Raw genomic sequence first — 12,179 nt, 5'->3', positions numbered from 1 at the left:
ATGTAGGAATCCCACTGTATTTAGTGTAGTGCAGAGAACTCTTTATTTGAATGTCAACAACTAGAAATGCTAAGCTGACTTCTGGATCTCAGGAAGGAGTCCCGAAGAGGAAGAAGTAGCTGAGATGGGGGAAAGGGGAGCAGTATGACCTTGAGAGGAAAAGTGGGGTGATAGATTTCCGGTATAGGAAATATGAGTTAAATTAGCCTCATGAAGAATAGTATGCCTAAAATGAGCTTTAAGAAAATTTTATATATTTGTATGTATATATACACACACATATGATTATAAATATAATTATATATGGTTATATATATAAAGTTTTATATATATAGTAATATATATAAAACATATATAGTAGTATATAAATATATATATATGGTTTAGGAGAATTTGTGGGAAGTTATTCTGGGTTAAGGAAATAGCTTAATAGAAAATATGCAGAGAGGAGTTCAAGAAGATTCAGAGAATAGAGACAAGTGAGTTCATCCTCTCTGTTCAATGTCATGAAAATAATGAATATAGGAGAGTTTGGTTCAGTAATATGAGTAGCTTGTACTTGATTCATAGAAAATGGAGAATATTTAAAGGATTTTTGAGTAAACATTTTTACTCCCAGTGAGATCAACTTCTCTGATGGGGAGGAAAAGGAAATAGTCTTTTAATCAAATGGCCATTTCCCAACCAAACCATAGGACTCTTTGCTTCCCAGAAGCTATGCATCTCATCCTTCTTGAAACTGGCTTAAATGGTAACAATACTTATTCCTATATAGCCATTTATTTTACATATTGCACTGAGGTCTTAACCTCATGTTATTAAAAAAAAAGAATTGGGTTGGGATTATCAATTTCATATTAAAGATGAGAAAATTGAGGTTTAGAGAAAATTATTTGTGTGAGATCAGGTGTCTAACTCCAGGTGTATATTTTAGATATTGTTAGCCATGAAATCAGACCAGGCTTGCAACTATATCACACAAATAACTCATTTTGCTTCTTCAGCTCAGCAAAATGAAAAATAAAATACTGTGAGAGTTTTCAAGATAAGACTTTTCTTTCTATTGTAAGATAGAAAACAGTGCCTTATCTTAACTCCAAGAGAAGTTTTTTATTAACACCTAAGAGAATTTTTTTATTGGGGAGACATTCTTTATCTTCATTGCCCAAACCTTGCTATTTATATTCCCATTTACCAAGAGCCTGATGATAAGACATTGACTCAAGGAGAGTGATGTGGTTCCTTCACCTGGTGCCATTCCTTCCTACCTAAAAAGGACCTCAATAAATGGTGTCAAAACTTTTTCTTCTGTAGTGTTTAAAAGAAAAGAGAAGAGAATAAACTGAATACCTCAGGCTTGTTGTACAGCCAGATAGAAATGACTCCTTAGAGTAAGGCTTGGTCACCTTACACTAAGGACAATAGCCATCTAATGCTGCCCTACTTGAATAAAGTAGTCACATTAGTCACATTTGGACTGTGCATCCAGCCAGAAGACAATAAAATTAGGACTTCATGAAGACAAATTAAAATTTGAACAAGATTGATTAAACTCACTCAAAGAAATAAAAATTATCTACTTTTCCTACTTGGTTAGCTGGCATGTAAGTTTGGATACAATGCAGTTCTAGCATTCATTTTTTATTCCCTCATCATCAAGAAAGGGGTAACAATATGGCTAGGAGAACAACTCTGTTTGTCCAAATTTTACTACTTCCAGAATAACTCCCTCTGATGTTTCTCAGACTGTCATGTGCCATGGAATGATTGAGTTCCTCAAAAGGGAAGCTTTGTTTGAGTTAGCAGAAACAGCTCTAATTTTTGCTTATGGATTTGCTTGAAAGTACTATTTATAAATTTTGATTATCTCTCATATTTTCCTAATAAAATCCATGGTAATAATTAGTTGTTAACTAGGAATGACTTTATAAGGGTGGTTTTAAAGCACAGTGATTCAATACCCTGCTGTCCTGAGAACTGTGCTGACATACTATTCCTATGGGCTCTACCCAGTTGCTGCTTAAAGAGAAAAGTTATACCTCTAATCATTTTAGCAGAAAGAATAGCATTTGATTGCTTCTGAGATGAATATCTTTTCTCCACTGGGCAAAACTGTGGTCTACTATTATACAGCTTCTGCCTCACTATAAAATTCTTCCTGGCTGCAGCAGCTTAGGGCATATGCAGCCTCATGTGGCCTATGATGTCACAGTACTTCATTAACCTGCACAACCCTCATTTACACAGAGGTGAAAAATTGAACCCCAGAGATGTTAAACAATTTCCCCAAGACTTTATAGCCTCTAATAATTGGAAAAATTGGAATTCAAATATAGCTTTGTTCAAATCTAAACTCATGATTATTTCCTTTCCATTATAATAAGGGTTAGTAGTTGAAGAGACAATGGAACACAGAATGTGATATAATAAGGAGTATGCAGGACAAAGTATCCAGAAGAACTGGGATCCAGTCTCACCCAGAAATTCACTAATTTATAAGCTGTAAAATAAATTTCCATTTTAAAGCTAATTCAAATATTTACAAATGGTAAATAATATTTGTTGCCAGACAGCTATATAAAAACGAAATCATGTGTGGAAGGAAAAATGTAAATGTAACATGCTATTCATGTAAGAGAGCACATTTACAAATCAGTGCAATTACTACTACCATTAGTAATAATATCACCAACACCTCTATCACCCTTACCAGGCTCTTAGATGATACTATTTCTTAGGTGATATTTACATGTAAGAAAATGCTTTTAAAAAGGACTAACTGTAAGGATAAGTGGTATTGGCGGATAAATAGGGCTAGAGGTTAGACTCCTTTAAATTATATTTTGTTTGTAGATTTGTCTTTGGAGCTCTATATGTACCACATGGTTTTAAAATAAAATTTATTTTAAATAAGATATTACTATAAATTGAAAACAACAGAGTAAATGAACCTCCTCTGTATCTATGATAATAAAATTACACAAACAGAAACTATTTTAGGAAACTTTAATACACATACATTCAAATGTATATCCTTAAAGGTGATATAATTTAAGAACAAAAGTATCTGTAGAAAATATTTCAAACTGCATTCAACAATCATATTGATGGTGTCACTACTGGTATTGCTATTCTGATAGTGCTTTGTATAAAATGTGTGATAAAATAAAGGAGTAGTTATGTGATATTCTAATACTATTGCCCCTGGTATGCTTGAGAAATAAAATTCTCTTTGAAATAGAAAAAAAAAGTTATAAAAGTAAGTTTGAGGAAGTTAAGTATCTGTAGTGCTAAATTTGAATTGAAACTACTATTATGAATTTATGAGGTCTTCTATCATATAAACAAAAACCAACCAAATAATAATTTGTAATATATTAACAGTAATATATTAACAACAAAAGCCTAGCTCATCCAATGAAAAGACCTACAAACAATGACCAAACCAGTAACAACATTTCTGGTTCCCAAGTTGTTATTTCTACGTGTGGGACAAGAAATATAAAGATGAGCCTGGAACAAATTGTCATACATCAGTAAAGAGAAAGATATCAAAACCCACCAAGCTTGTCTCAAAGGACCAGTGTGGGTGGACTCCCATCGACCAAAAGTGGGGCAATTTCAACAATAAGGACAATAACTGCAATGGATTGAAATATATCAAATGTATTTTACTTATGCATTCATAGTACTTCCAAGAAGGAAAACCAACCACTTATCATCAGAGGATAATTGGACATGAATTCATTGTTTTGAAAACTGGTAAAGGGAAAGATTCAAGCATTTGTATTACCTTCCTAAACTCTCTCATTGGGTAAATGAAAAGCAATGAAGACAAGTTCCACTTTCTGCTAATGTTCCACCTAATAAATGAAAAAGAAATGATAGAATATTACCATTTTGCAACAGCTAATGAACTAACTATCAGACATTACAGAGAGTCAGTAAAGCATTATATACCTCCCAAGAGAATACAATTCCACCTATGGTGTGGTCTCACCCAAAGGAGGAGAAGGGAGGGATCCAAATCTAATAAGGGGTCTAAATTCAGCTACCAATTTATAGGAAATATAGAGGCAGAGTAATATATTAAAACTATGCCATAGTTTACATAATCTGCAAAATCCAGATTATGCAAAACTCTTTGGAAGAAACAACTTGATTTTTTCAACAAATAAGTGTAAATCACATGAAGGAGAAAGAGAAAATAAACCTATAGAGTTAGAAAGATTTTAAAGGCCTCTAAATCAACACTGCATAATAGTAGGATGTTTATGAGATAATTGTGTATTTGTACTATGACTGGATATTTTATGCCATTAATGAATCATTGTTAATGTGTTCAGTCTGGTAATGAAGCCATGATAATGTTAAGACACAAAGTTTACCTAGCACTGAGATTTTGGTTTCTCACTAATGTTTACTACTAAAAGGAATAAGATTCCCTTGGAGAAATGCCTGAAAACATAAGATAACTCTGGAATATCTCATTTCAGAAAATAATAAGGTGCTCAAAAAGGAGAGAAATTCATCAGTATGATACAGCAGCCAGTTTGATGGGACTTCTACTGGACAAACCCGAACAACTTGTGCATCAAAATGAAAAATGAAAACAATGGATTATAACATTTTGAGTAAAAGGAAAGCTATGAATCCACAGAAATGCAAAAACAATAAACAAAGTAAACAAAGGAAAAGAAGAAAGTCTACATCTTCTTTATTGTAGAATTCAATCAACATATGTAGAGAAATGGAAGAATTGGAAATCACTGTTGTGTAGTCATGTCATTAATAACTGAATCAAGCAAGAGGCACCATTTAATCCATTTTGCCAATGGATAAACTTTTCTTCAGGATAAGGATATTTATACCTTCTCAAAGTATCTACCCACAAATCAATTGTTAATTATAAAGGAGAAAGGTGAACTTTCATAATGGAGAAATCTGGCAGGCAATATCATTACCAAATGATCAAAATCAATGTCATCCTTATTAAGGAAGTCTGGCCTAAACTGTCATGACGGAGATTTGGGCCTATTTTTTCTTCTATTAGACGATGAGTCTCTGGTTTAATTCCTAAGTCCTTGATACACTTTGAGTTGAGTTTTGTGCATGGTGAGAGATAGGGGTTTAATTTCATTTTGTTGCATATGGATTTCCAATTTTCCCAGCACCATTTGTTGAAGAGGCTTTCTTTTCTCCAATGCATGTTTTTGGTGTCTTTGTCTAATATAAGGTAATTGTAGTTTTATGGTTTAGTCTCTATGTCCTCTATTCTATACCATTGGTCTACCAGTCTGTTATGGTGCCAATACCATCCCATTTTTGTTACTATTGCTCTGTAGTATAGTGATGCCACATGCTTCACTCTTCTTGTGAAGGATTGCTTTAGCTGTTTCTGGGTCTCTTATTTTTCCAGATGAATTTCATGACCGTTTTTTTTTTCTATTTCTATGAGGAATGTCATTAGGATTTTGATTGGAATTGCATTAAATCTGTATAGTGCTTTTGGTAGTATGTTCTTTTTGACAATATTAATTATGCCTATCCAAGAACAAAGTAGATCTTTCCATCTTCTAAGGTCCTCTTTAATTTCTTTCTTTAGCATTCTGTAGTTTTCATTGTAGAGATATTTCACCTCTTTTGTTAAGTTGATTCACAAGGTTTTTTTTTGAGGCTATTGTAACTGGGGTAGTTTTACACATTTCCATTTCAGAGGATTTGTCACTGATATGCAGAAATGCCTTTGATTTTATATCCTGCAACTTTGCTGAATTAATTTATTAGTTCTAGAAGTTTTCTGTTGGTGGAATTTTTTGGTTCTTCTAGGTATGGAATCATATTGTTGGCAAATAGTGCTAATTTGAGTTCTTCTTTTTCTATCTGTATCCCTTTAATTTCTTTTGTCTAATTGCTTTGGCTAGCATTTTAAGAACTATGTTAAATAGAAGTGACCTATAGCACAAGAATTAAAATCAAGAGTCAATAAATGGGATGGATTCAAACCAAAAAGCTTCTTCTTGGCAAAAGCAACAAACAGTGAAGTGAGTAGAGAGCCTACAGAATGGGAACAAATTTTTACCACACACACATAAGGTAGAGCACTAATCTCTAGAGTATACAAAGAACTCAAAAATCTTAACACCAAAAAAACAAATAATCCAATCAATAAATGGGCCAAGGAACTGAACAGACACTTCTCAGGAGATCATATACAATCAATAAACAAATATTTGAAAAAATGTTCAACATTTCTAGCAATTAGAGAAATGCAAATCAAAACCACTCTGAGATTTCATCTCACTCCAGTTATAATGGTTGCTATTAGGAATACAAACAATAATAAATGTTGGCGAGGATGTGGGGAGAAAGGCACACTCATACATTGCTAGTTGACTGCAAATTTGTGTAGCCAATATGGAAAGCAGTATGGAGATTCCTTGGAAAACTGGGAATGGAGCCACTATTTGTCCCAGCTATCCCACTTCTTGGTTTATACCCAAAGGACTTAAAAACAACATACTACAGGGCTGGGGTTGTGGCTCAGCGGTAGAGCGCTCGCTTTGCACGCACGAGGCCCTGGGTTTGATTCTTAGCACCACATAAAAATAAATAAGTGAAATAAAGGTACTGTGTTCAACTATAACTAAAAAATAAATATTAAAAAAATAACATACTACAGTGATGCTGCCACATCAATGTTTATAGCAGCACAATTCACAATAGCTAAACGGTGGAACCAAACTAGATGCCCTTCAATAGATGAATGATAAAGAAAATGTGGTATATATACACAATGGAATATTACTCATAATTAAGAGAATAAAATCATGACATTTTCAGGTAAATGGATGGAGTTGGAGAATATAATATTAAGTGAAGCAAGCCAATCCCCCAAAACCAAATGTCAAATGTTGTCTCTGATATAAGGATGCTGATTCATAATGGTGATGGGGGGGCATGGGAAGAATGGAGGACCTTTAGATAGGGCAAAGGGGAGGGTAGGGAAGGGAGGGGACATGGGGGTAGGGAAGATGATGGAATGAGATAGACATCATTACCCTAAGTACATGAATGAAAATATGAATGGTGTCACTCTACTTTTTGTACAATCAGAGACATAAAAAATTGTGCTCTATTTGTGTAATATGAATTGAATTGTATTCTGCTGTCATATATAACAAGTTAGAATAAATAAAAATTAAAAATTTAGAAATCATAAAAAATCAACATCCTCCAAAATAAAATAAATCAATGTCAGTTGTATACTTTGGTGATAACTTCAGAAAGGAGAAGAAAGTAAGATCAGAGACATCTTGGGCTATGGAAGAGGGGATAACTATACTTGCATTATGGACAAGCAGTGCTTTCTAAATATAGTAGCACAGGATGAGTGGAGCAGGGAAGCTCTTAAGTGACAGAGATGTGCAGAAGCAGAGAATGCTAAGGAACATGATAGAGAAAATGTCATCTTTAGGAAATCTAGGCATCAAACTCAAGAAACAATAGTAGGAAAGTAGTGGAATAAATCTACATAATAAAAATGTTACAAAACATTGCACATAATGCTGAGGTTATGTGTATGTGTGTATACATTATTAAGAGGACAAAATGGCTATGTAAAGCATAACATCATTTTAATTTATATACAAGAAAAACTGCTAGAATATTATGTAAAATGAGAATAGTGATCTCTAAGTAGCAAGAATATAGATAATTATTAGATGCTTTTTAAATTTTTTTTTAAAAATTTATGTATACGTTCTGATTTTTCCACAGTGATCATGTATTGCTTATATAATCAAAAAACAATAAGAAATTTGAATTATTTTAGTACAAACTGAAGAACAAAAGTATTGATTGAAGAAAGGAGTTGTTATCTGTAAGAGACAAGATGCTGAAATACTGGCATGAAAAACTACCCTGAAAACAAGCTAATTTAACACTGTCACCACTTGTTGACATCTCTGCTCAGGCATCCCTTTACAAAAAGGGTGCCCACATAATACCAGGCAGTGAGAAGCACCTCCCTCAAACTGCCTGAGCATGGCCACTTCATTATACACTCTGGAACGTGCTCATTGTCATGGCCAGACATCTATCTGTCATGGCATCTTCCTCAAAATTTCCTCTCTGAAGCCCTCCTCACCACTCCACTGCCTGCAGATAAAACTAAACATTTTTCCCACTCTGTCCCTATGGTAGCATGTTTACTAGGGTCACATCATGGCACATGGTAAATTTTATTGATGCTTGACTTCTTGTCCCTCACATGCTTCACCCATATCTATACCAACAGAATAAACCCTTATGGGTGCTAAGTAAACACTTGTGGAATGAGTCTACAAGTCCACACTTTTGCTTGATCTCTGAAGCCCCTGAAAGGCTGTCACTTCAGAATTACCTGGGCACTCACTTAAGAAATGAGTAACCTGCTTTGTTAAACAAACTCCTATATGGCTGAGCAATGTAATTCTTTTGTTTCCTATCAGTAGTGGAGTCCAGGAAATTTATCAAACATTTTAGGATAGAAAACTTCATATCTAATTATAAATAGGTAGGAAACTGTGGAATTATAACAAAGGGTATCCCCTCCAATTTCCAAACAGTTTTAATTTGTTAACTAAAAAAATCCTTCAGAATAAGACTGCCTTCTCTGAGTTCTTTTCTATTCAATCTCTCTGAAAAGTCAAATTATCATCTTCCTTCCATAAAGTGGCATAATTTTAGCTGGTCTTCCCAAATAAGCCTGCCCGCCAAGTTCTTGAGCATGGGGAAATTGTGGCCTTCTGTCAATTTCAGTGAATTGAAAATTATCACCTTGATTCCTCTAGCCCCAAACAACCTCTCCTTTAAAAAAAATCCATATCACTTGCTCATTTTATCACTTCTTGTCCTATGCCATAGTTATTTGTGTAAATGTCTCTTACCCTGAAATCTCTTGAAACCCCTCTGAAGGCAGATATCACATCTGAGTCCAGGCTACGTACGTATTTTATCACATCTCTACATAGTCTTGCACTAGTAGTTGCTTTGCAAATGAATAAAAGAATCAATAAATAGGTTTGATTAATTAAAAATGTTCATCAAATAGCCCATTGATTTTGGCATTGCATAGGCACTCCCTAGGCTGTTTTAATTTCCTTTTTTTTTAACGAAAATATTTGCAATATTTGTACAGTTTGTGAGAATAGTGGAAATAAGACATCTTTCCCAGATAGTACACTAAAATCCAAGCAGAAGCAGAGAAGCTCTTCACAGAGAGTAGAAAATAGGCAGTTAGAAAGTATACACACAGTAATGACACTTAGAAGACATCCTTGGAAACTGCACGGTGAACCATTTGGCAACTAGTTCAAGTTTAATTGTGAGAATTCTGAAGTCATTATAAGTATTATGCTTCTTCTGGGTGACTGGTGAGACAAACTGGCAAGTGTGGCAAATACACCACCACTGTTTTAATCACCTGCACTTGAAATCTGAGCCAAATCTGTATCCCCCGTTCCCTGACCCCTGTATGCAGGAAGTAGTATAGCATCAGAGTTAAGAGAACAGACTTCAGAATCATATACAAATGTTTTTAAATGTCAATGCTACTGTTTTAGTCTGACAAAGTTCTCTATTATTTCTGAACTTCAATTTTCTCATTTGTAAGTAAATGAGGATAATAATACAGAGGATTGTTTTTGTGAGGATTAAATGTGCACAAAGGGCTTAACATAGTGTCTATACAAAAAATGTTCAATGCATTTTACTGAACAATCATAGATTACAAGCCCCCTGGATCTATCTTCTCAAATGTCCCTTCAGCTCCATCCTTCCTGACACTTCCCTTCACCTTTGCCGGGAGTGTATGTTTGTGGATCTTCCTTACTGGACTGTACCCTCCCCATGTAGACATGGAATTATGTTTATCTTCCTCTCCTGTCCCATTTTCTCTTGCTGGGGTTGGCAACAGGCACTCAAAAAGTGTTAACTGAATAGACTCTGTAGAACTTGATGTTCCCTATACTTGGCACAATTAAAGAAGAATTAAGATAAAAATCTCAAGGTTCTTGAATGCTGTAGCAATGTCTTATAGTAGTTACCTGATACATAAAAAAAAAAATAGCATGCAACTTACAGTCAATTTAAGCCAATCATACAAGCACCCCAAGACAATATAGATCCTATTATCTGGGAATCTAAATGGCTTTTCCAAAGAAAACAAACAGTTAAACTTGGAAACTAACAGATCCATTTGGAGGCAGATGACATGCAGGGGACTGAAGAGGGTAAGGGGCTGGAAACTGGAAAGAAATAAATGAAGCCACAAGAGAAAGTTCCTAGATTCACATTTATTAATGTATGTATTTGTGTCATTATTTATCAACAAAATAGATTTTGAAATGCAATACCAATTAGTCTGGCTGTAGTTGACAATTGATGAAAAGCATCATGTTATGATCTCATTGATCTTGCTATTTGATCCCTTTTTTCCAGAGCTACAAATAATTTGGCAGCTTCATTATTGAGAATGCAAAATGCTTAAACTTCTGTGACAGATACTTTGGAGAAGATATATAACTTATAGTGGCCCAAACTAATCCTTCTGAAAAAAAAAGGCAACAGTACTTAATAACCAAGAATGTTGTAGTCTATGAAACAACCCGTTACAACAAATGAGGCAGGGCCGGATATAGAATGACAAAGTTAAAAAAAGAAATTGCCATACCCTTGATAATGTTCTAAGTAAAACAATCTGCTTACTTGAATGTGCTGGTCCACCAAGTTTGTAATAGCACTCTATGGAGAAATCAAGAGACATCTAATATAGGTGGTCTTATTCACGAAAACATAAAGGAATGTCCTGTTAAATGCTAACATTATTGTCAATTCTTATGTTTTTTTTTAAATCAGAAAATGTAATTTTTAAATTTTAATTTGTTATATATGATAGCAGAATGCATTACAATTCATATTATACATATAGAGCACAATTTTTCATATGTTTGTACACGAAGTTGAGTGATCTTTAACCAATAACCTGGAAGAGCTTTGAAAAAGGACCCATGTCTGAGGAAGGAGGATTGAAAGTTTGAGGCCACACTGAACAATTTGGCAAAACCCTTCTCAAAAAGAAGAGGAAATGAAGGTCAGGAAAAAAAACAGAAAAGAGGAGTAAGAAAAAGGACTTAAGGGTTTTAGAAGATGGAGACAGATGGGGTACTCTTAGCTCATGGTCATCAGCCTGAGTTCAGTGAGCAGGGGATGGAAATACATTCTTCCAAAATTATATGCTTTTCCTTGCTCTTCTTCTCTGCAAGCATTGTCTTCTCCCAGGCATTCTCCAGGGCTTAGGTTAAAGGTTAACTTTTCGATAATGCTTTGTTGGACCCACCCAGCCAGAATTAATCATATTTTCCCTCATAGAACCTAGTCCACACTGTATGATTATCTTATTGAATGTAGGACAGTTCTCTCTCTTTGTTGATACTAGATTGTAAGGGCAGTGGTTGTGACTACAGAGGCAATGTTATATTTTCAAGAAGCTATCTTGTTTTTCTTCCGGGTACCCAGAATGACTATATTTCCCAACTCCAAAATGTCTAGGGTAGCCTTGTATCAATCTTTGGCTAATGAAATATGGATACAAGTGGTGTATGCTATTTTCAGTCAGCCCCTGACATGTATACATAATCTGTGTTTTTTATTTTCGTTTGTCAATCCCTCTGCCAGGAGTTCAAAAAGCTACTATATAGAACCACCTTCAGTCTCAGAGTTGCCACTTGGAAGAAAGTTACCCCTAGAACATCAACACCAGGTTTCTCATAAATGAAATAAACTTTTATTGTATTAAGACACTGGTAATGTTGTTATAGCTTCTAGTCTTACTTACTGTAACTGATACTCTCTTGTCCTCCTTTACAATGCCTTCTTCCTCAATGTAATTTTCAGTTATTCATTTCTTGTCTACCCAATCCAGTTCTTGCATAACTTCCCTCCCATTAGCCTGGATCCCTTGGTCAATTACTTAATGATGTCATTACTATCACCCTCAAATATTTTCCTATGTTTTATTTTATTAACACATTTAGTAGCAGTAGTCCTGATGGATTATTCCTCATCAGCATCATGTGACGCTTTGCATGGTAATTTTGCTTTCATTATCTTAGTTTGGTTTTAGCCTTTCATTATTT

The sequence above is a fragment of the Spermophilus citellus genome (genome assembly GCF_964194105.1).
Source record: "Spermophilus citellus genome assembly, chromosome: 7".
Classification (NCBI taxonomy): Eukaryota; Metazoa; Chordata; class Mammalia; order Rodentia; family Sciuridae; genus Spermophilus; species Spermophilus citellus.
This window is presented reverse-complemented; position numbering follows the sequence as displayed.